Source organism: Stegodyphus dumicola, chromosome 2 (genome assembly GCF_044657685.1).
Source record: "Stegodyphus dumicola isolate Sdum_Otavi_A_Nest chromosome 2, ASM4465768v1".
NCBI lineage: Eukaryota > Metazoa > Arthropoda > Arachnida > Araneae > Eresidae > Stegodyphus > Stegodyphus dumicola.
The window spans coordinates 184,304,227-184,326,858 of NC_140769.1; the positions used below are offsets into that span (position 1 = coordinate 184,304,227).

The following is a 22,632-nucleotide window of genomic DNA, read 5'->3' on the forward strand; positions in this document are numbered from 1 at the left end:
GTCCAAAGCAGCGTTAACTCAGATCTATTAATTTCGTTTTGTCATTTTGCGTTAATTCACTATAAAAAGTCTGCATTACTTTTCAAATTGTTACCACCAAATATTACAGATCTGCATTACACTTAAAGAAGTTAGGTAATGAAGAATCTTGACGAATATGTTTCTCGCAATGTGAAAAAACAGTGGCACCTAAAGACATCAGATTTTGAATAACATTGCGAACAAATTTGGAATTTATCTGTTTCCTATTTTATAATATAGACAGATAATATATTCTCAATGTATTATCTGTTTCCTATTTTATAATACTTTAATGAATTTTGATTAACAAACTCAACGATTTCAAAAGCGTCCCATTAACATTAACATCGCGTGCATCTTTTAAGCGCGGATATTTTATGCGCCAGGTTTTTTTTTTTTTTTTTTTTTTTTGATGTTTCTGTTGAATTGAATTTAATGATTTAAGTGCACAGAGCATGATATTAAATAAAGGTAACATACAAAATGTTAAAAAAAATAACGCCCCTTTGGCGTAACATAAAATCTGAAACCTCTTTTGTTTTAAATTTAATTACTTACTATTAGTTTTTAATAACGCTGAAATACTTTGCATATAACAAAAATTCCTTTATTTGAGAACTGAATGATGAGTTCTAACAGTTTAAAAAGGAATGCTTTACACTTTACCCCATTATCATATTTCAGAATATTTCAAGAACACAAAGCGTTTGCATTACTTTAAAAACAATATTTATATAAAAGCATTTATTTTCATTTTTCTTAATTTTGTGTTAAGTAAATATAGAAGAAAAATAACATATTTAAAAACTCTTAGTTTCTTTCAAATCTAGAGAAACTAACTGCAATAGATGCAAGAATTGCACATCAAAAATAACAAAAACTTCAGTTTGGGGTTAATTTCAAATGAAAATACTTAATGCGTTTTAGCGACGATTATTTTTAATTCAACAATTTCTCCTATTTGTAATCCAGGCAAATTATAAAATTTGAATTTTGAAAATTGTTTATTACTAAAAAAGCAGGAACAGAACAACTTTCCCTAATATTTCACTTTGCAAAGAAAATTAGTGTCTCGGCCAAATCAAATAGCTTTTACCATTTCATCCGGCGTGAGGTATACCACTTTCGAACGGCCAATTCAGAGCAGTTTTCATGTTATTCAAGGGGGATAGGGTCATTATATGAATATTTACCATTTCGTTTGCCGTTATTTCCAAGCACTGGTTTCATTGCTGTTGCCAAACAACAAGTTGACTTCTTGGAAAATTAGTTATTTTGTTAACATTTATATCGTTGCGTAAATAACAGCTGATCCTAATACCATTTTATACCTTTCCCACAGTATCTTTCTATGTTCCTTCTCTACCTATACGTCTCATTCGCTTTCTTAATTCTCTGTTGTCAACATGACGTTAGCTACTGCTGCATTCATTATATTACGACGTCAAAATTAGTTGCTACGAAGATGTAAAAAAGTTGCAAATGTAATCCCGAACGGGCACACAGATTGCGTTCATTACAATGTGTAATTCATTGGAAGGATACATTCATTGCAATAAGGATAAAAAATTAATTCATTGAAAGGAGAATATTACATTAATTTATTGTGAGGAGACATTAAATCATTGCATTAATTTACTGATGTTAATTCATTGCAAAAAGAATATTAAAAATTCACAGGTCTCTTGCGATCTTAAATTCAAGATTTCTTTTTAAGTGACGATTGCCATCACTAATTATGCTATCAACACCTCAATAGGACATCTAAATTATTTCAATGAGTTAATAGCCTTTGAAATCCGAAATTCAAATATAAACATGAGCTAATAATAATTAAAAAATTTTGGAACAGAAATTTAAAATTAGCAGTAGGAGGAAAGTTTAACTGAAACTAAATCATTCTGATCAAATTTTCATCTTGGACACATCGCATTCATACTTTCGTTTCTCTGTTGTCAAATCACTTGCATTTTGTTCCTGCAGATACTAAAAATGCTAATGTACTTTTCAAAAACAGCCGCACATACTGCGCTAATTAATCTGTATATCATCAAAAGTGTTTGTCCATAATAAAAATGTTTTTTTTTATTACTGAGAAATAAAACGTTTTTTAACGTGTCACGATTGTATCAAATTCTTCGTGATTAAACTGTCATCGTTAACAACTATGCATCAACTTCCAATGGAGAGCAATAATTTCAATAGGAGAAGTAGAAGTGGTGCTAGGTTATATTTTTAAAAGGTAAAATATCAGATGCATGTTTACGGAACTTTGTACATAAAAACGTAGCAGCAATAGCGGCAAATTTACGATTTATTTCTTGTTGACAAAACATTCTTAAAGTACTTCAGAATATGTCCGCCTAAAATATCGCAGACGAAAACGTTGTGGAGAAAAAAACGCAAGAGGAAAATATTCTGGTACAAAATAGAGTGAGAAAGTAGAAAGTAAGATGAAATATTTGTAGTTCTAAAATACTGTGTATAAAACTTCGTGATAAAAAAAAACGGTGCAAAAATTTCGGAATTTTTTAAACCGTCGTCGTAAAAAATATCGCGGTAAAAAATAAAACGCCTACACAAATCGTCGCTTTATAATGAGATCGCAGACATGCGTTTTTTTTTACTACAAAAATTTAGGTGAATTTTTGTATCAGGATTTATGAGCACAAGACGTTAGTAATATTTTTACTGTTACATTTCATATTTTTGCACTAATTACTAACTTTTTACTGAAAAAGTAAAAAAAGAACTTACGCATTCAAATTCTGAAAAGTAATGAAAATGAATACTACATATAACAATTCACAGAATTTGAAATCTATATTGGTAACTATTAAAGACCATTATTTAACTGACTTCTTCTATAAAGACGTATTAGTAGATTTTAGTAAAAAAATATAGTATAAAAAAGATTAGCAAAAGGAAGACTTTTTTATTTTTATGTAATATAAATAAAATTATGAGTTGACGAAGCACCAACATATGCCTGTCAGTATTTTCTATAACACGAATTCTATAAAATTTTATAGTACCTCCATTTTGAAAAAGATTATATTGATCAACTTTTTTAGACTAATCTACACAGAAATGAACTTTACTTGATCTCTTAAAATCAGAAAACATTTTCTAAACTAATATTTTATATTTAGCTGTGTACAAATACAAATATTTCGCTCTTCATTTTATATACGGCTCTTGTGTATCTCCGTGTTTTATATCATATCTTGGACAATATTTGTCATATTGAATTCACACGTTTTTGTGATATAAAACGTCGTGATATAAATATTAATATTCCATTTTATATAACGAGACAAAATCTTACTAAATATTAGTATAGGAAACAGAGAAATACATTAAAAGTCTTTATAATATTCATTTCTTTAAATTTTATACCCAAATTTAAATGTCCAAACATGAATATTTGCATTATTTACAACATTTTTGTTGCTGGAAGTATATGTCTTCGCACAATCGTTTCAAAATTAAGAACCCGACAAAGACTTTTGTAGTCACTATATATATAATTTATTATTAGAAAGTAATATATCATCTGCAAGGAACAGAAATTTAATTAAAGAGATGAATTATTGGAATAAATTTTAGTTAGTATTTTAAGCATAAGTTATTTAGATTTCTACTGTAAAAAACATTTAAAAAAAACTGTAAAGAAATAATATTTTGAACCGTAAAATTATGTAACATAAAAATATTGAATTCTTTTTTGTACAACCTCAAAATTTATTAAAACTGTAATCATTTAAAAGTAACTAAAAATTTGTCAGGGTGATGCTTGAATGCACACTTTTAATGTTTTATTTCACTTAATCAATTTATACCTGCATAAAAGCTTAAAAATGATCTATTTTGTGAACTCTTGTATATATAAATATGCAAAGTTTTAAAATTTCATTCTTAATTTCTGTATTTCAATTTGCATTATAAAATTAATTTAACAATAATTTTTCGTTAATTTTATAAGAAAACATTATACCAAGATACATTTTTTTTATTAATTTTATGATGAAAAATACTCAAATTAAAGTACTTTTTTAAATCATCATAACAGTCGAATATCCATTGATGGTAGCAAATAAACTTATGTGATATTAATGAAAGGAAAGACATTTAATAAAGCTCAGAAAAATTAAGTTTTATAGTTTTTCTATATTATTTGGGAAGCATACTAATTCATACAACTCCACACCTAACAAATAAATAATTTCACAAAATAATTAACTGAAAATATAGCAGATAGTAGAGCAGATGTTTTAAAATTTAAATTCAAATAGGCAAGAACAATTATTTGAAATTCCTGTAAAGAACGAAGAAAAGAGAAGGTTCCATGAATTTCAATGACCCTCCTTCACGTCACATTTTTACAAAAATAAGACTTTTCTTTGAATAATATAAGCCTGATCACAGTATAAAGGTGCAGTTTCTGATTTTCATCAGTTGTTATCTGTGTAGAATTTAATACTTCGCAAGAAAATATCGATAGTTAGCTGCAAGGAACACATAGTAAATAACGCTGCATATTTAATAGACCAATTAATTTCTATCTTTCCGTCTTCTAAGATGGAAAAAAATTATAGTTTTAAAATTGTTAGATGAACATATAAGGAATTATCTCAAAATGATCATTTTAAAATTTAGTTTTATTAGATGACGATGACCATATAAGGAATTATCTCCTCCCTTCGTGCATACTCGTTTGGTAAAAGTAGTTAGCATATACAGCTAATAATCAGAAGGTCCGCGGTTCGAATCTGTAGCGGGTATAATTGAACTTTACTTCTCATGCTCCGAAAAACCCAAAAAGCATACAAATATTAAACGAAGAACAAAAAATAAAGTTAAAAAAATTCGATTAAGAATTAATTGCTGAAAAATAAAATTTTCAGAAAGATACTGTTTTCACAGTAGTTCCATGCTAAAATTAAAATGGACACATGAAAAGCTAAATTCATTACTGTAATCTTCCGGCTTATATTAATAAAAAATTTATATCTTTGTATTTTGAAATTTAGAAAAACCACGTAGTAACTTAAATATACATTATTCACTACCAAGGCATTTAAATATATAAATGATATAAATGCTACAGAAATTTGATCAGAAATGCTGCTTTTTAAAATTCATGCATTTTCAGTAACTTTCGTCAATGAGATCATTTAAACGTAATTTCTTGAATGCATCCTAATTCAATCGCACCATAATTTGGAAGTTGTGTTAACGATTTCCTTAATTCTAGTAGGTTTAGCTACAGGTGAAAAAAACTTCAGCGAAGTTAAAATGTAAATTATTAGTCGAGATCTTCACTCGATGAAATAAATAAATAAAAAAAAACTCTGTTATATCTATAAAGTATGAACTAACGAATCAAGTCGCTCTTGAGAAAATTATTGACTATTTTGCTTTGTTTAGACGCAAAATAATAATATAAATAATAAAGAAATGCCTGAAAATTAAGACAATTTTTTAACGTTAATACATTACTACTACTATCTGTTACTCTGATAGAGGCGTTCATAAATCCTATTTTACATGCTTTTGAAGAAAAGATTATTATATGTATTTCTCCTCAGGATGTAATTGCTGTATAATTTGTCAGAGCAGGTTGAGAATTATGATTGAACAATGCATTGTAATTTATATAATAAATGCTATCATAGTGACAACAGCAGCCTGAAAGGTTTAACACAGTCCCCTATGACTCATAAGCTACGCAATCGTTCAAAAATCGAAGTCTTTAACAGCAAGATATTGTAATGGATCTTGCTATCGCGCCAATACATCTCCAGAAGATCGATTGGGGACATTGGAAATTCCGGAAACTGGACTCGAAGCGTTTTTGGCCGTAACGCTGCCTTGGGACCTGGTACCAACGGCTTAAAAGAAACTGATGAACTGTAATTGTTATAGCTGTTAAAATTATAACTATTGAAATCATGTAGTTTAAACTAAAAATACGTGACACTCAAAACGAAAGAGCATAATCAATCGACAGTTAAACGAAAGGTAAGCATCTTAAACTCATTGATTTAATGTCATCCTTGTTAGCTCATCTCAGATTCACCATTGTTTCATCTAATTGTTTACTCCACAGCGTTAAAGCAAGCAATTTTCATTTTTTGTCTCCCGCACCGCTTTCAAAATTGTATCCCATTATAAAAATGCCGAAACCTTTACGAAAATAAGCCACTGTTCAACAAGACAAAAACCTTCATAAGAGTATTTCAACGTAAAGTTATGGACACTTTGTGAAGGTAGCTTTCTTCAGAATAAAAAATTAATTTCACTAGCAGCTGCAACGAAGGTTGTTTTCGTCAAGCTAAAATTCCAGAGCGTGTGATATCCATCGTTACCAAAAGAGTATCATTGATAAGAGGCAGTTTCCTTTTAAAAATTCTCAATGTATTCCTTTCTCCCTTCAGGTAGATAGCTTTTATTTGCTTCGCGATAATCAATTAAGCCAACCAAAGTAGTAATAATTCATTGCAATAACATTTTAAATCAAAATAATAGTATGCATTATATTCAGCCATTGTTTTATTTATTAAAGTAGAATAAATTAAAAGGAAAATGACTGTATTTAAAACATGGAATTTATATTTGTGGCTTGTATTTCGGTAAGTTTATATAATACAGATGCCGCTCACACAGTATAAGGGTTACGGGAGCCACCGTTACCTTCTTAGGAGGTAACGGTGGTCGCCTATTAGGTGTCTCCATAATAAAATGACTACCGCTTTATGCCTTAGTAATAGCGAAAGCCTAAAAATGGCTAGTGCCCTCCATAAAGTATAATATAGATATCTAAAGTCAGATAACATTCAAATTGTGAACAAACATATTAAACAAATAGCTTTAAAAAAGTTTTATTTGCAGAATATTTTATTAATTTTACATTTTTGTTCAATTTATATGTTATATTTTTTTTTACGAATTGCATTAAAATTTCGCTTAAATATTTCACGATAAACAGTTGTAAGAAATAGCTACAGCCTCGTTTAGATTTATAGGGGTTGATGATCATGTAAAAACCAATTAAACCTAATAAAAATGAGGCACCGTTAATTACTTTGTCCAAGTAAGTGGGCTTCATCTAAAAATTGTTATAACACAGCAGTTTTATTTTCTGCTTTATTTTTAATAATGTTTATGAATTTTTTATATTTGAAACGTATTTAAAAGTTTCAATATTATGATTTCGTTATAAGAATATAATATATTTAATGTTCTATTACGCTCTGTTAATATTTAAAACTTAACAAGTGAGTCATGCGTTTGTATTAATAAACAACTCTTAAAACTCCAATTAAAGTCGTGTATTGTAATTTTCATCATTAAAAATTCCATATGTATCATTTTAACATTTATTGCCGTCATTTAAATAAAATAGTTTGTACACTTGATATTTAAATGAATGTTCAGCATCAGGTTTCGATTTTTTTTTGTTTGTTTCGACGATGTTTTTCCCTATGAATATGTAGAACATATTGCGATCATATTTTCTTCGTTTCATATGTTATATAATTTAGTTTTCATTTTTGTTTAATATATGTTCGAATTATTTTGCACTTGAATATTATTGTAAAAAGAAAATCTAAATTCAATTAGCTATTTTTTAAACATAGGTTTACATTTATATGCATTTTCAAATTTAGATATTTTCAATACCAACGAATTTTCCCGATTCGGTTAAATTATCATCATCCGCCCCTGCATCAACAGATTGCCCCACCTTCCAATAGTTACTAAAGTTAATACCAATCCTTTTAAATCACAGGATCTTGTTCGCAGTAAAGAATGCATATAAATCTTAAATAAACGATTACAATAAATAATGACTGTAAAATAATCGGACATTTTGTTGCTGTCGGAGTCGCCCATTCCTTCTATTTTCTTCTATTTTAGAACATAAAATTATAATACATTTTTCGGTATTCTGTTATATATCCGTATCCTGGTGGAAATAAAAATCTGAAAGGTTTCAGATTTTAACGGTCCCTCAAAAGGGCTTGTTAAGTTTTTATCATGCTTTCTCTGAGCTCGCAGGCTATCAATCTGCTTTTACACTCTCTCTCTCTCTCTTTTTTTTTTTTTTTTTTTCTTTTTTGCTTTATTACTAAGCATAATTTTCTTTGCACTTGCGCCATTTACAATTCAACAGCAAAATTATAAGTTTAAAATTCCCGATGAAGCGTTAAGTGTTGGTATACATTTTTCTGTTCTTTTCAGTCATTCTCAGTTCATCATATATCCGTTTCCGTATATTTTCCGTATATCCGTTTTCTTACTAAAATAACTTTACAGAACTTTTATTTTGTTTTTTATTATTAACGTTTTGTAAATTTACATTATTTATTAAATGTCACGTTCTTGGCGCTTACGCCACATAAAATTCGATCCAACAGCAAAATCAAAAACAACATATCTTTGGAATTTCCGATAGACAGTCTCGGTGCTTGAATAAAATTTTTTAATTCCGTAATGTGCTGCCACTGCTCGCTTTGAAATTGTTGAGTTTGTTAATAAAAAATTCTTTAAAGTTTTACAAAATATCATATAGGTTATAAAACGAATTCGAAATTCAAAATTCAGACTTCCAGGTGCTCATTTTTGGGTGGAGGGCTACGTTATTTAAATTTGGATGGCTCTAGGTACCGTCGTTTTTTCACAATGCGAGATACATCATGCATACATTCATGCAGATTTCTATTATTTAGTTTCTTTAGATATAATGCTGGAGGATAAAATTTGGTGGAAACAATTTGAAAAGTGATACCTCGTTTACAGTGATTCAATTCAAAATGCCGTTTCGAGACTATAATCCCATTCGAGAATAACGTGTCTTTTGTGCTAATAAATTGTTGTTCTGAGTAAAAGAAAGTTAGAAAGTCTTGAAATAATTTTGTTTCTTGTATTCAATATAAATATGCAGACACCATATTTCAATAAAAATTATAATGTGAATTTTCTTACTTTTACTTTCTCGAACTACTAATGTATTTTACTATAAAGCTTGCAGATTAGTTGGTTGATTAACCGATTTTTGGTAAACCACGCGTGAAGTATCTTTCTAAGAAAATATGCTTTCGTCCATACCTTTTTAAGAAAAACGCCGTTCGAAGAAATACTGTAGTGTGTTCGTTCACATTATACTTGAGTAAAAGCATGAAAACCCTATACAACCTATCTCTTTCGCGAAAAACTGAACCCTCGACAGACTATTAGCATTCAGCAGATTTATCAACCCAGCTAGGAAATTTGCTTAAAAGGGAAAATTTTTAAGATCAAATAAATTATAATGTAAACAAAATGCGAAATAGTAAAAATTCCTTAATGTACATGTAATTTCTTAATGTAACATGTACGTAAGAATCTGAGTGAAAAGATTTAAAAATGCTAATCTTAGATGCTGACGATACTGTTTTCATAAACCAATTATACCCACCTACGTTGAAATTTAATATTTGATTTGTCGGTTAGGTAATTGATTAAGATAAAGAATTAAGAGGAGCAACGATCCTATGGAGGAAAATTCAATAAAAAATGGTGTGCATTCACGTCACACGTTTTGAGAAAACTACCTTCAGCCAACGCTTTTGCCGGGAAATAAACATAAAGCGAGCTATTTGTATTTTTCGTTCTTATCTACCCAACTACAAGCAGACAAAATTTAATAAATATTTTCTTTTTTATCACAAAAAGGAATTCTTTGTGTTAGCCTCAATTTAAAAGGAAATTATACTGAAAACGGTTTTGCTGAATTGTATCTTCAGCGAGCTTATTTGATCTACTGCTTAAACTTAGCAATACAAGAAGATCTAGTATCAGTTTTCCATACAAATAAGGTAACAGTTTGTGTTAAAATTAGCCCAATTCTAATTTAAATATTTAATACTGATGCGAAAAATATTTGTTAAATATGCAAATAACATTTTGGGTTTAATCTATTTGACCCTATCTGATTAGAAAATGAGAAAATAACTATTATTAAGTAATACAGGAACACGTTTGCAACAATGAAACAATTTAAAAATTAAACGCAGAAATCTTTAAAGTGGAAATATAAAAATTATTTAATACGTTAATACATAGTGATAATTTTTTATACTTTCCATGTTTGTTTCGCTGCGCTGTCACAGTAAACGGTTTATCCCACTTCACACTTTACCAAATCAGGTTTTTTTTATCTCCTTGTTTCCTCAACTCATTGAGCAGTAATTAAGATGGATCTCCATTTCAGCCTTTCCATTCAAGATCTACGTTAAACAGCAATCACGATGAAGCGTGCTTGTGAAGCGCCTGCGAAGTATACTTGAAGTGACGTCACAGTGAAGCTCCAACATTAAGATTTCGTATTTGGATTATGTTCAGATGCAACAATAATTACTTTTGGATTTGACACCCAATAGAGTAAACCCGAAAATTTTAAATAATAACGCACGAATTATTATTTCCTACAGTCTCGATCTTTGAACGACTGTTCTTTCTTCTCCACAAAGATCTGTGTGAAAATTTTAATAAAGAGAGAAATTTTTTTTTTAAATCTCAAAAGGCAAAATTTTTTATACTTTCACCCCGAATACTCGCAGAAGCAAAGAAAATGCCTTACGTGTGAAAGACCAAAATGCGACGTCATGGTCTAAACACGGCTGGTATACTAGAATAAGGTATTGCATTAAGATGCAATGCGTATTGGAGTAATAAATGTTTTTCGTTACGAAGAGGGATTCGTAAAATAAGAAATCCCATTTTATTGCCAGTTGCTTCTTCAAAATTTACAATTTTACATTTTATCGATCCCAATAGTACATTTCCCTCCGAAAAAATTCAATTTCGTCGTAAAGAAGAACATATCAGATAAAAGATATTGCCAAAAATATAAAAATAAATTCCAGTATTAATCAAACGCACAAAAGAATCATTTTTATAGCATGACCACACAGTCTTCTGTTTTCGCTGTCTGTTTCAAACCATGTATAAAATAAACCAGAAGTAAAAAGTCTAATTTTTTTATTAAAATTAACCCTTAAAAATTAAAATCCATCTTTTAGTGTTACCAAACTGTTTTTTTTTCCTTCCTTGTACGAATTAAAAGAAGTAAAAAAGAAGTACTTCCTTATACAGAGTAAAGGAAGTATTGTAATTGCGAAAACTTTCGAGTATCATATTTCAACGGAAATATCCACTCCCGAATTCATTTGTAAGGGGTTTCTTTTTTCGTTACGTCTGCAGGTACGAACATAATAAAGGTGTCTCTTTTTTTCCAAAATGGATTGTAAAAAATGGATTCAAAAGAGATTTTTTTCGCGACGTCTGTATGTACGTACGAATGCATATAATTCGCCTAACCTAAAAACGATTAGCTGTAGAACATTGAAATTTTGTATAAGGCGCTGCTATAATATCTAGTTGTGCACCTGCCTTTTTTATTGCAGTCGGCAATACTAAACATATATATAGATATATATATATAGAGAGAGAGAGCATATACATATCATATATATATGTATACCCACTCCCTTTATCTGGCTTAAAAGTCCTTACCTGGCCTTTATTTTCTCAAGAGCTGTTCTTAATCATAATACTTCCAATTACAAAAGTTTTTTAAATAACGAAAACATTCTGTTTTGGCAACGTCAAATTAAAAATATATATATATTTTTAATTTGACGTTGATTTAACTTAATTCATTAAAAAACACGATTTAAAATCATAATCTTAGAACTAAAATAAATAGTTCAAAATCGGGCGAAAAAAAGCGGGAAGTTTAATAACAGTTTAAAAGCCATAGTTTTCAAATACAAGAAATTCACAAAACACGTCCATGTTTAATTATCTTTTTTCATTTTGTGTGTTACCTTTATTTATTAAATATCATGTTCTTTGCACTTAAACATTAAATTCAGTTCAACAACAATGTCGCAAAATAATTTTAAAATGAGCATAACTTTAGAATTTCCGATACATAGTTCCGCGGGCTGGAAATAAAAAGGTTCCCCTCCCCCGTTATTTAGCGAAAATTAATATATATATATATATATTAATTTTCGCTAAATAACAAAATCTAACATTTAAATGCGATCTCTCGATTCCTATACTTATATTTGGGAAAGTTTTATATTCGTTATGAAAAAATAAAACTGTAAGATGTTTAACTCCCGTATGACAAAAACTCATCCTATTTTAATGTGTCAAATATATTTAATTTCAAAATTTGCAATATTTTATGTCATTTTCAACTTGCTTTGAGGTACGATTCGTTAAGTCAGAATAATTCGAGGAAATAGGTTTAAATAATGCGCAGAAAAAATGTGAACAATTTAATTGAACGTATAAGAAAGTCAGGTGGTGACCACATAAAGTTTTTAATAAATACTATGTATTGAACGCAAGGCAGAATTCATTATATTAGTACACACTTCAAAGAGAAATAATCTAAATGTATTTTTAAACGAAAAGAAGAGTCGCGTAATCACTATAGCAATAACAACACTTCTCATTTTGAGTTATGTTGATAATTGTTCAAAAGATATTAGATTTTTCCTGAAATAGATATTTCTTATGTTAGAATTCATAATGCAGTGACGGAACTAATTTTTATAATTTTTTCTATTATTTTCGCTATTATTGAGATTGTTAAATGATTTATTTAGCTTAATTTGCTTTCTATTCCAAAAAAATTTATTTCTTATTTCGGATGCTTCCAATGATCCTGTACACTTCAGTACTCCTACATTTTCCTACATTTCCACTTAAATCTTACATAAATCATAACGGTGTATTCATAAAATAAATATTTTCTTTTAACGCAATGAATTTTAACACGGCGCCCCCCCCCTTTTGCCAAGTAAAAGTGCTCAGTATTTCTAAAAAATACAAATAAATACTGAGCATTAACGATAATCATGTTTTCTTAAAGCCGCAGAAGATGGTATATGGCTCGATCTATGTGTGGTTGTCTTAAAAAGAGTTTGTTGCAGTAAAAAGCAGTAGTATAAAAACTTTCACTCAATTTTTGAAATAATACAATATTTATTGATAAAGAACTGTGTTTCTGATCTACAGTTCCACTTACATGCCTGTAATCACCTTTTAGCTATTGTTTAAGATTATCATAGCTAATGAGATAAGTTATCATTGAACAACTACTGTACATCTTTTTACACTTTCATTTAAACTGTTTGAGCCTTCTTTTACCGTTTAATTCAATAATTAACCTTTGGGTTTTTATTCTCGTGTGATCAGAAATGGCAAATCGAATTAACAATATCATATTCTGGAATCTCGGAAAGGGAATGCTTTGCGGTCTTCCGCATCATTCACCTGTATAACCAAGGCAAAAAGCAAACATTCTACCAACAAATCTTTGTGGGCATCATAAAGGTCTAACTACGTTTATGATGATATACACAGATTACACCTACTTATATATTATTCTCATACTCTTCTTACGGTATTTCCGTATTATTCTCATTAATACTATTGCATTAGTTTTATATGCACTCTTCAATGGGTTAAGAGCAAGGCCAGTTTTAAACGTGTATAATTGATATATTGCCATACATAAAACGTTTTCACGTCAATTGTTTTACAAATTAGAATTAAAATAAATTGTAATACTCATAATAACGAAAGTAAACTGAGGAATAAATTCTTCAGTTTTCAATACGATATATCATTTCTGGATAAAAGTAGTTTTAATTCATTTCAGCTATCGAAAGTTAAAACATGTAAACATTTCATCTTTACTAAAGGTAATAGATGTAAAGAGTAGCATACTAATGCGAAAAGATAAAAAATTAATAGAATTCTAGTTTTGTTTGGTGACATTCTTCTGGTGGAATTAAAACCCTGGATGCGCTACATGAATAAAAAAATATTCTGTTCCTCTTTTTCATAACCCCCAACATAAGAGAAGCAAGTAATACTGCAGAATTTTCAGAATAATTTTCTCAGAAATTTTACCTTAATTTTAAATAATTGCAAAAATGTTCTCTCTCCGGTATAATAGCATTTCATCTGATGCAACAGCAACTCATTAGCTTTCATATAAAATTTTCATTTACGTTTCATAGTACACAAAATCTAAGCTCACGATATTTGAATAAAACTTTTTTGAGATTAAAATATCTGCTTATTTTTAAAAGCCTGTTAGCACTGACTTGTTAAGACACACAGTAAGCAATCATAACAAGAAATTTAAAATAGTGAAAGAATGCTGAATTTTATTTTTAGGCAAATATTCGTGTCTTTATTTAACGTTAAGCAAACCTGCTGAAACATTCATCTAGAAAAACAACACTAATAGTTTCTCTGACAATAATTTATTAAATTCGAAATTAATTTTAGCTGCAATTCATTTGGTATTTTAGAGCTATTAATCTCGAAACATGATTTTGCGTTATTTCTCTTTTCATTCGTGTAGGTTGCCATTAGGAAAAAAAGATATTATTCATTCATATTTAATCTGTTTGTTATTCATTAAAAAAATAAACTGTTTAAAAACAATAGATGCAATTCTTAAGAATAATAATTTTTTACTTTTTAATTTGATTCATTTAAATAAAAATGTAATTAACATTAAATATTTTAATAGAATTGCATTACATATTTTTTCACTTTTTAAATATACAGAAAATACATAATGTTTTCATGTTAATCTAAATGCATATTCATTTGCTTATAAAATGATTCTTTATTTCACGTGAGCCATTTCTATCGATAATATTTATTAATAAACAATGTTAAACTTTTGCTGAATCCTTTTAGGCGATCGTTAGAATCTGAACCATTTCGGAGATCTGACTGGAGAGAATTTTGTTTTAACTGCAGAATTATTTCAGAAATTTCATTTAGCACATCAGAAATAAAAGTATTTTACAATCAAAACTTCGGTTAAAATAATATTTCCTTAAGAGAAGCTGAATATCTGAATTATTTATAATCATACTTGCAGACTTTTTTTAAAAAGAACTATAATACTTCAAAATTATTTTGGCAACAGCAAAATATTTTTTCAAGCCTCATAATATGTGTAATTTAATGTGCAAATAAATGGCGCGGGGTCACAAATTGTTATTTTGAGTTACTTACGCTGTATTATTCTCTTTAATCGCCATAATGAGAATAAATTTCCAAAAATCCATGCGCAAAAAGCATCCATATCGAGAAATATTCGGCACTTTCATCTTTTTTTTCTTCCTAGAAGACACCTTCCTGCGTTTTCCATTAGCACAGAAAAAAGCTGATAAGGTTTCCAACTCTAACCTAGCAACAAGTGAGACAAAGACATTTCGAGCTTGATAAGTTATCCTCCGTCATGTGCACATGAGGTCAAAATTTCCTCAGTAATCAGAGGCTATCCCGACTGTCGCCGAGTCGGTCTTGGAGAAGATTAAGAGATGACAAATCCGAGAAGTTTCAATCGCCGTGGAATTCTCCAGGGAATGCGGCCAATCTGCCATGTTTGGCAGTTTAGCGCCAATTTGGCAAAACAAAAAATAAAAACAAATAGAAACTGAAAAAAAAAAAACAATTTCCAGTTTAAAATTTTCAGATTACAATATCGGAGAATTTAATATTAACGTTTTAGAAATAAAAATTATAAGGCAAAGTTGCAAGCTGATCTTCAGTTTCTTCAGTTTAAATCCCGAAATAATTTTAATCTAAGCAAATAATATACGTATTAGTTTAAAAAATAATTCTCTAGAAGTTAAAGCCACAAAATCTTACATTTAAAATGAATTGTTGAAACTGGCAAAACCAGTAACATAGTGTTTTTGTAATTACAGCACAGCACTCGAGGGCTATCTTCCTAAAGGGGAAAATGCCTTAATGGAGGACTTTCTAAGGAAAACTGGCTCATATACACATTATACACGAGAAGAACCACGAAAACACCCATAGAGCCAGATTCGTCGCTATTCGAACCTCGAACCGAAATAGCAGTGTTCAGAGACTTTACCACTCGGTCAGTGGTGGGAATCTAATCTCGTAACAAAGTGGAAACAAAGCAGTAGGAAAACAAACTGCTATGATATTTTATCACAAATTAATGTCACCTGAAAACTTGTGCATTTATTTAACAATGTAAAAAAATATCTGAATGGTTTCAGATTTTAATGGTTTCACAAAAGAGCTTGTTATGGTTCTTTAGGTTCTTTGCTGACTTCGCAGTTTTTGAGTATGCCGTTACACTCAATCTTACTAACCCATTTTTTTTGTCTTTTTAGCTTTATTATTAATAATAAAGCATAATTTTCAAGCATAATTTTCTTCGCACTTATGCCATACACTATTTAACAGCAAAATTGCAGAAATTTTAAAAGCAGCATAGCAGTATACATTTAGAATTCCCGATGCAGCGTTAAAGGTTGGAATACATTTTTTCTGTTTAAGTCCGGTCTTTAACATTTTGTTTATTTACTTTTTTTATTAAATATCACGTTATTGACGCTCCTCCCTTTCCGTATAGTGCCTAAGGGCGGAGCACGTAATAAGTAAAAAAAAAAGTAGTGCTTTCCTGCTTAGCGGACGGTGCAAAATTAAAACTCATGGCTATTTTTAAAAGAAGGAGGATCCCGAAATATAATTTCCCAAATGGTATTTTCATTCCTATTCTCGAGAAAGGATGGACAGACGAAAAGGGTTTGAAACTGTGGATAAGAAATGTTTCCAGTCTTTTTTTTTTTTTTTTTTTTTGATTGGGAAGTGTTCATATTCCATCTAACGAATGATCCGAAGAAATTGTTAAAGGAGTCTAGTATAAACATCACAATTATTCCAGGCTGCTTTCAGGCTATTAGTTCAGCTTTTGGATGTATGTGTCAATAAATCACTTAAAAATTTAAAACACCAGTCAAGAAATACTGTGCGAGTGGATAATAAAAGCATGGAATGAAATTAAACCCGACATAATTCAAAAGTTATTTAAAAAGGAAGTAGATGATGGAAAGGAAGATTATTTATTTAATTATGCATCAGAGTAACAGTGATGGTGAAGATGAAACAGAATTCGATGATGTGCGTGAAGATATGTAATACGAATGTCACGAAATTTTCAAGTTATCTCATAATGAAAATATTTAAGTTTATACGCTATGTCTTTTCTTTAAATGAACAGCATTTGGATATATGTAGAAATCTAATTTTTATATACTTATCTTTTCCTTTTTTTTTTTTGAATCTATCATTTTTATATCCGTGCATAACGCGCATACGTAAATTTCAATCTTATTTTTTGTAATAAATGTATTGTTTGTATGCGTGTTTTTCGCCGGAAAGTACGATAATCAGTGCACTACGCTTTCTCGAAATTCTTAATCGTCTCGATAATTCTGGACATGGATAACTATCTATAAATCAACTTTGGATATTTTTAACAACTCGTAGTATAAACGCAGCGAAGTGAGCGTAACTACAGCTGTCTTTCAACCCCGGCTACTGAATTTTAAACTTTTAAATGAAATTTGATTTGTTACTCTGATACGTTTATTAAACTATGTTTAGAAAATGAACACCAAAATTCAAGAATTTAATTATGTACTTCATATACTAAATTCCAGTTGCCGCTTTTTAATAAATGCAGGTGAATTTAAAAAAGAAATTATTCATTCGATGCAGATTTCAAATTTTTCTTTTATTTAAAAACTTTTATTATTAAGTGAATTTCCTCCCTTTTGTTCCGTATTTTTATTTGAAGTTCTGATAGCCGAAGAATTAAAAAAAATGTTTCAGGCTTCGGCTTCAGATTCCAGGAAATTCAGGGTTTCATCTACGTTTATGTTTTCTCATTGCAATTTAAAACACTGTATATATATATGTGTGTGTGTACTGTGTTTTAAATTCTTCAGTATCATGGCTGAATATTTTTTTCATATAAGGCAAATAGCACCTCAATTCTACGGCCATTTGAAAGAGGAAGTGGAAAAAGAATACATATATGTATATTAAAACCAACACACAATGCAATTTAATCCTTTTTGTACACTTATTAAAGATAACTATTCCAAATTATAATGCATATATATAGTTCCTATAATATTTAACTATTGCGTGATATATTCAAAAAATGACTCATATATTGATTTAAAATTTTTAAAATTAAAACCATTAATAATTCCTTTTTGATAAAGGGCAATTGACGTTGCTATAGTATAAAGTATAATATAAATAATACAAATATTATTTCACTAATTTCTCAAGCACTTTTCATAATGTTTTTACTTCCTTGTAAAGTAAAAAGGAAGTATTGTAATCGCGAAAAGTTTCAGGCAGCTTATTTCAACGAAAATATCCATTTTGACCGCTTTCGAATGCAAATTAGCGATGTTTTTGCGTGATATCTGTACGTAAGGACAGAATAAAAGACTCTTTTCCTCCAAAAAATTTATAAAACTGCTTTAAAAGGAATTCTGAAGAGAATTTTTCGTGGCGTCTTTACGAATGTATGTATGTATGTACGCATCTCGCATAACTCAAAAACGAGTAGCCTCAGAACGTTGAAATTTTGTATATAGGACTCTTATAACATGTAGATGTGCACCTCGTATTTTGGTTGCAATCGGCCGCACAAACGTATATAAATATATTTATAAATATATCCACTCTGTTACGCTCAGTGATCTCAGTGTCTCAGTGATCGGCTCAGTGATCTCAGTGTCTTTACTCTTATACGTTTGTAAATTGTACATTCTTTGCTTTAAAAATGATTGACTTATGTTGTTTTTTATGTTCCGGTTAAGGTTTTTATGCCTTTAGTAAATCTGTATGCAATATTTTTAGAATTATCAACAATTTAAAAGTTGTTTAAGTGCCGCTAAGCCTAATAATTTTTTTGATGGCGGCCATTGCTTGTTTACATTTGAAACAGCAGAGTGGTGGATTTGTTGCCAATCTATAGAAACGTAGAGTCACAACAGCAAAGCTAACGCCTTCATTTATTATTGCGAATTAAATCATGCTTAATCCTTTTTGGAATTTTTTCGAGGAAATAAGTGTTGAAGATTTACTTAATTTTTAATAATTTAGTTTTTAATAATTAGTAATTTAATTTTTAATAGTTAGTAATTTTTAATACAGATATTTTGAGTTTTTATGTATTTTTATGTGCATACATACCAAAAACGAGTAGCCTGAGAACGTTGAAATTTTGTATATAGGACTGCTATAACATGTAGATGTGCACCTCGTAGTTTGGTTGCAATCGGCCGCACCAAACGTATATAAATATATTTATATATAGTATATCCACTCTGTTACCCGGCTCAGTAATCTCAGTTTCTTTACTCTTATTATGTTTGTAAATTGTACATTTTTTGCTTTAAAAATGATTGAATTATGTTGTTCTTATCTTCCGGTTAAGATTTTTATGCCTTTCGTAATTCTGGAAGCAATATTTGTACAATTATCAACAATTTAAAAGCTGTTTAAGTGCGGTTAAGTTTTAAATAACATGGTCGACACATTTGTTTACATTTGAAACAGCAGAATTGTAGATTTGTTGCCAATCTAGAGAGACTAAGCTTCGCAACAACAAAGATAACGCCCTAATTTATTATTGCGACTTAAATCATGCTTAATACTTTCTGGAATTTTTTCGAGGAAATAAGTGTTTAAGATTTACTTCGTAATTTTTAATATAGATATTTTCAGTTTTTATGTATTTTTGCCTTCTCGCGAAGTGAGAACTGAATTAATTGAATGAGAAATACTCAATCGTCTGTGAAAAACTGTTTCTTTTTTGTTTTGTTTGCTTAATTTTTTTATACATCATTCTAGCTTTATTATAGAACATGTGGCAACGATTAGATAATTCTATTCTTTAAATAATATAAATTTTGTGCATTATGAGTTATAATATGAAAGAAATATAAAATTTAACTGTTATATAATTATTAATACTGTTAAGTGAATCTAGAGCCAGAGTGTCGCTATGGTAAACAAATACTAGAGTGAATTTTAAAGAATGCATTTATTCTATTGTGGTTGTGGATTTTATTCAATCCAATAAGTTTAAATGAATTGCAAGAAAAAATACGTATAATTTAATATTCCCTACAAGGAAGTCATGTGGTGTACACATCAGATTTTTTATTATTTAATATTCCCTGCAGTTTCTTTCGCTACCTGCGACTGTAACTGCCAAAGTTAAAACTGCTTAATGCTGCTTTAAAATTCAAATATGATTGAATTAAACAATATCCGCTAGTTATTTTTAAATATCTAATTTTGTAGTTGCTTTAGTATCCGGAGTTATTTAAAACAGCGTATTTTTGAAAGTACATATTTTTGAGTGAATTTCTGAAGTATTTATATCATTCGAATATTGAAATGTTAAGATGCAGTTTTTAAATTATATAAATTCAATAACATTAATTTATCACCCGTTAGAGACTGGTAATCTGAAGTAATTGCACTTAGACTTTAGAAGTTCTATTTTAATTATAAGATTAAAACACCTAGCAGTTCTTTAATTTTTGAATATGAAAAAAAAACACTTTTATGAAAAATTAGCTTTTTTTCAATTCATTCTTGAAAATCTGGTTTATTAACTTTTTTTTTCCCTGTTCAAATTTTGTTGAGCTAAATTTTTACATTTATCAAACATACTTTCGAATATTTCATCTAGTTTAAATATCTCTCTTTACCCTAGATGAGGTATTATCTGGCCTCTAGTGTTCCAATTCCTCTCCATCTCAGAGGCTCCACGCAGCGCTGGGCACCTTCCGATGTGAGTCCTGTAGATTTCTTCATTTATTTACTTCATTAATTCTTTCACACTCATTTAAATGTGACCAATAGATCAGCTTTCATTTATAAGATACTATTTCTCCGGCTATTGGTCAGCACATTCGGCGCGTATTCGAGAGGACCGTGGATCGAGTCCAGGCGAAGACATTGCTCATTTTTCACCTCTCTCAGCTTCGAAATAATCTAATGTCTCTACACAGTTAATATTTTATATGTTATAGTTTTCATGACATGCTAATTTAAGTATTTAAAATTATTAAAATTTAATGATGCTTTGTGGTTTATTTTTGTCTGGTCTCGTCAGTTACCTCAGAGGATTTCATTCGTTAAATTTCTTTAAATTTCGTGAATATCATACGTGTTTGCGACTCATTTTTATTCGCACAACCTACACCTATCTGATTCGTTTTGATGTTTTAATTTCATTTTTTAAAGTCAACAGTCTTCTTCCGTTCCTTTATTCTAATTCTTCAAGTTTTAATCTTTCCAAAACTTTTTAAAATTTCCTTAACAGGAATAGTATTTTATGTAAGGTATCTTTTATTTCTGAGGCAATGGAATGAAATTTTTCTTTTTAAAGTACATTTCTTTTACATCAGTATCAGTAACAACGTCAATATTGAACAGTTTGTCGCCAAAACGGTTTGTCTGCAAAATTAATTTTAAACCTATTTCATTTCTTTAATACTAAACAATTCGTTTTATTGCATCACGATAAACAACAGAAGTTATATCTTCCCTTACATGTTTATACACCAGCCTTTGCAAAGAACGAGACAGATTAATATGCCCATTCGCTTAATCCGTCCAATAATATGCGTAATTGTTTCAGATATAACAGTAAATGAAACCAACTATACACTTTCAATACAAATAAAGTAAGCATAAAACAAGATAAAACTTTGAATAATACACCTAGTTCGATGGTATATTTTACACAAAAAATGACGCAAAACGTTAATAATACCAGAAAGGAGGTACATTTTTATTTTCAAACATCATAGTTTAGACTTCCGATGTTATTCCATCAGGCCATTAGGTCTGTTGCCAGAAACTGTAAACAATTACATCATCGTCCATGTTCAGTGAGTGGACTTTGAAAAACATGTTATGGCTAAGTACCAGCAGTAAGAGCTATACTTCAAATTAAAAGAAGACAGTAAAGAATTACTAACGTCGGGAGCATGGTGCTTCCGAGACATATTTAGTCTATGCAGATCAATATATTAGTGTAAACAAGTGTAAATTAATTTCAGTGTGTTAGTTTAGAAATATAATTTAACGTTAGAAAACAGCATAAACAGTACTGTGAAAGTTCGGCAGGTTTGGGATTAAATTGATGTTATTAATTTTTCTTTTAATTCATGTAGCTTTTTTTGTTCTTGTTGCTAACTTAAATTTCAGCTTCTCATGCACGAGGCTTATACAAGCAATTTATAGCACTAACAAAATAAATAAACAAATGTGCAATAGCTCTGCAGTGGGGGGATCATTAAAAAATAAATAAAAATAATAAATAAATGAAAAAATAGTAAAAGAAAAATAAAATAAAAAAGTAAAGAGATCTTAGTAATCTAAATTGAGAATAAAATTCCGAAAAGCAAAATTTGTCTATCTAGTCCGAAAACGTTCATAAAAAATTGGTGGCCAAGATGTAAACAGGTGCATCAAAATTGCCTGAAATGTCTTTCTCGGTTGAAAATATGCTTTGCATCTTTATCGTCTGATTTGAAGCAAGTGCAATTAGCTTTAAACAGCTCTTAAAACTTGTCCAATCGAAACATGAGTTACTTTAAAATTTGTTGAAAATTGAACCAATTTTATACAGTGAAAAATTGTAGG

General features: G+C 29.4%; 1 protein-coding gene across 1 annotated transcript in view; it reads right to left on the reverse strand.

The window, feature by feature from the left end:
• Positions 1-15,415, reverse strand: part of LOC118204246 (uncharacterized) — a 64,482-nt gene extending 49,067 nt beyond the window's left edge. The window contains exon 1 of the mRNA XM_035376579.2: positions 15,133-15,415. The gene's annotated coding sequence lies outside the window, so the exon portion shown is untranslated. The remainder of the gene's footprint in view (positions 1-15,132) is intronic.
• Positions 15,416-22,632: the final 7,217 nt, after the last annotated feature.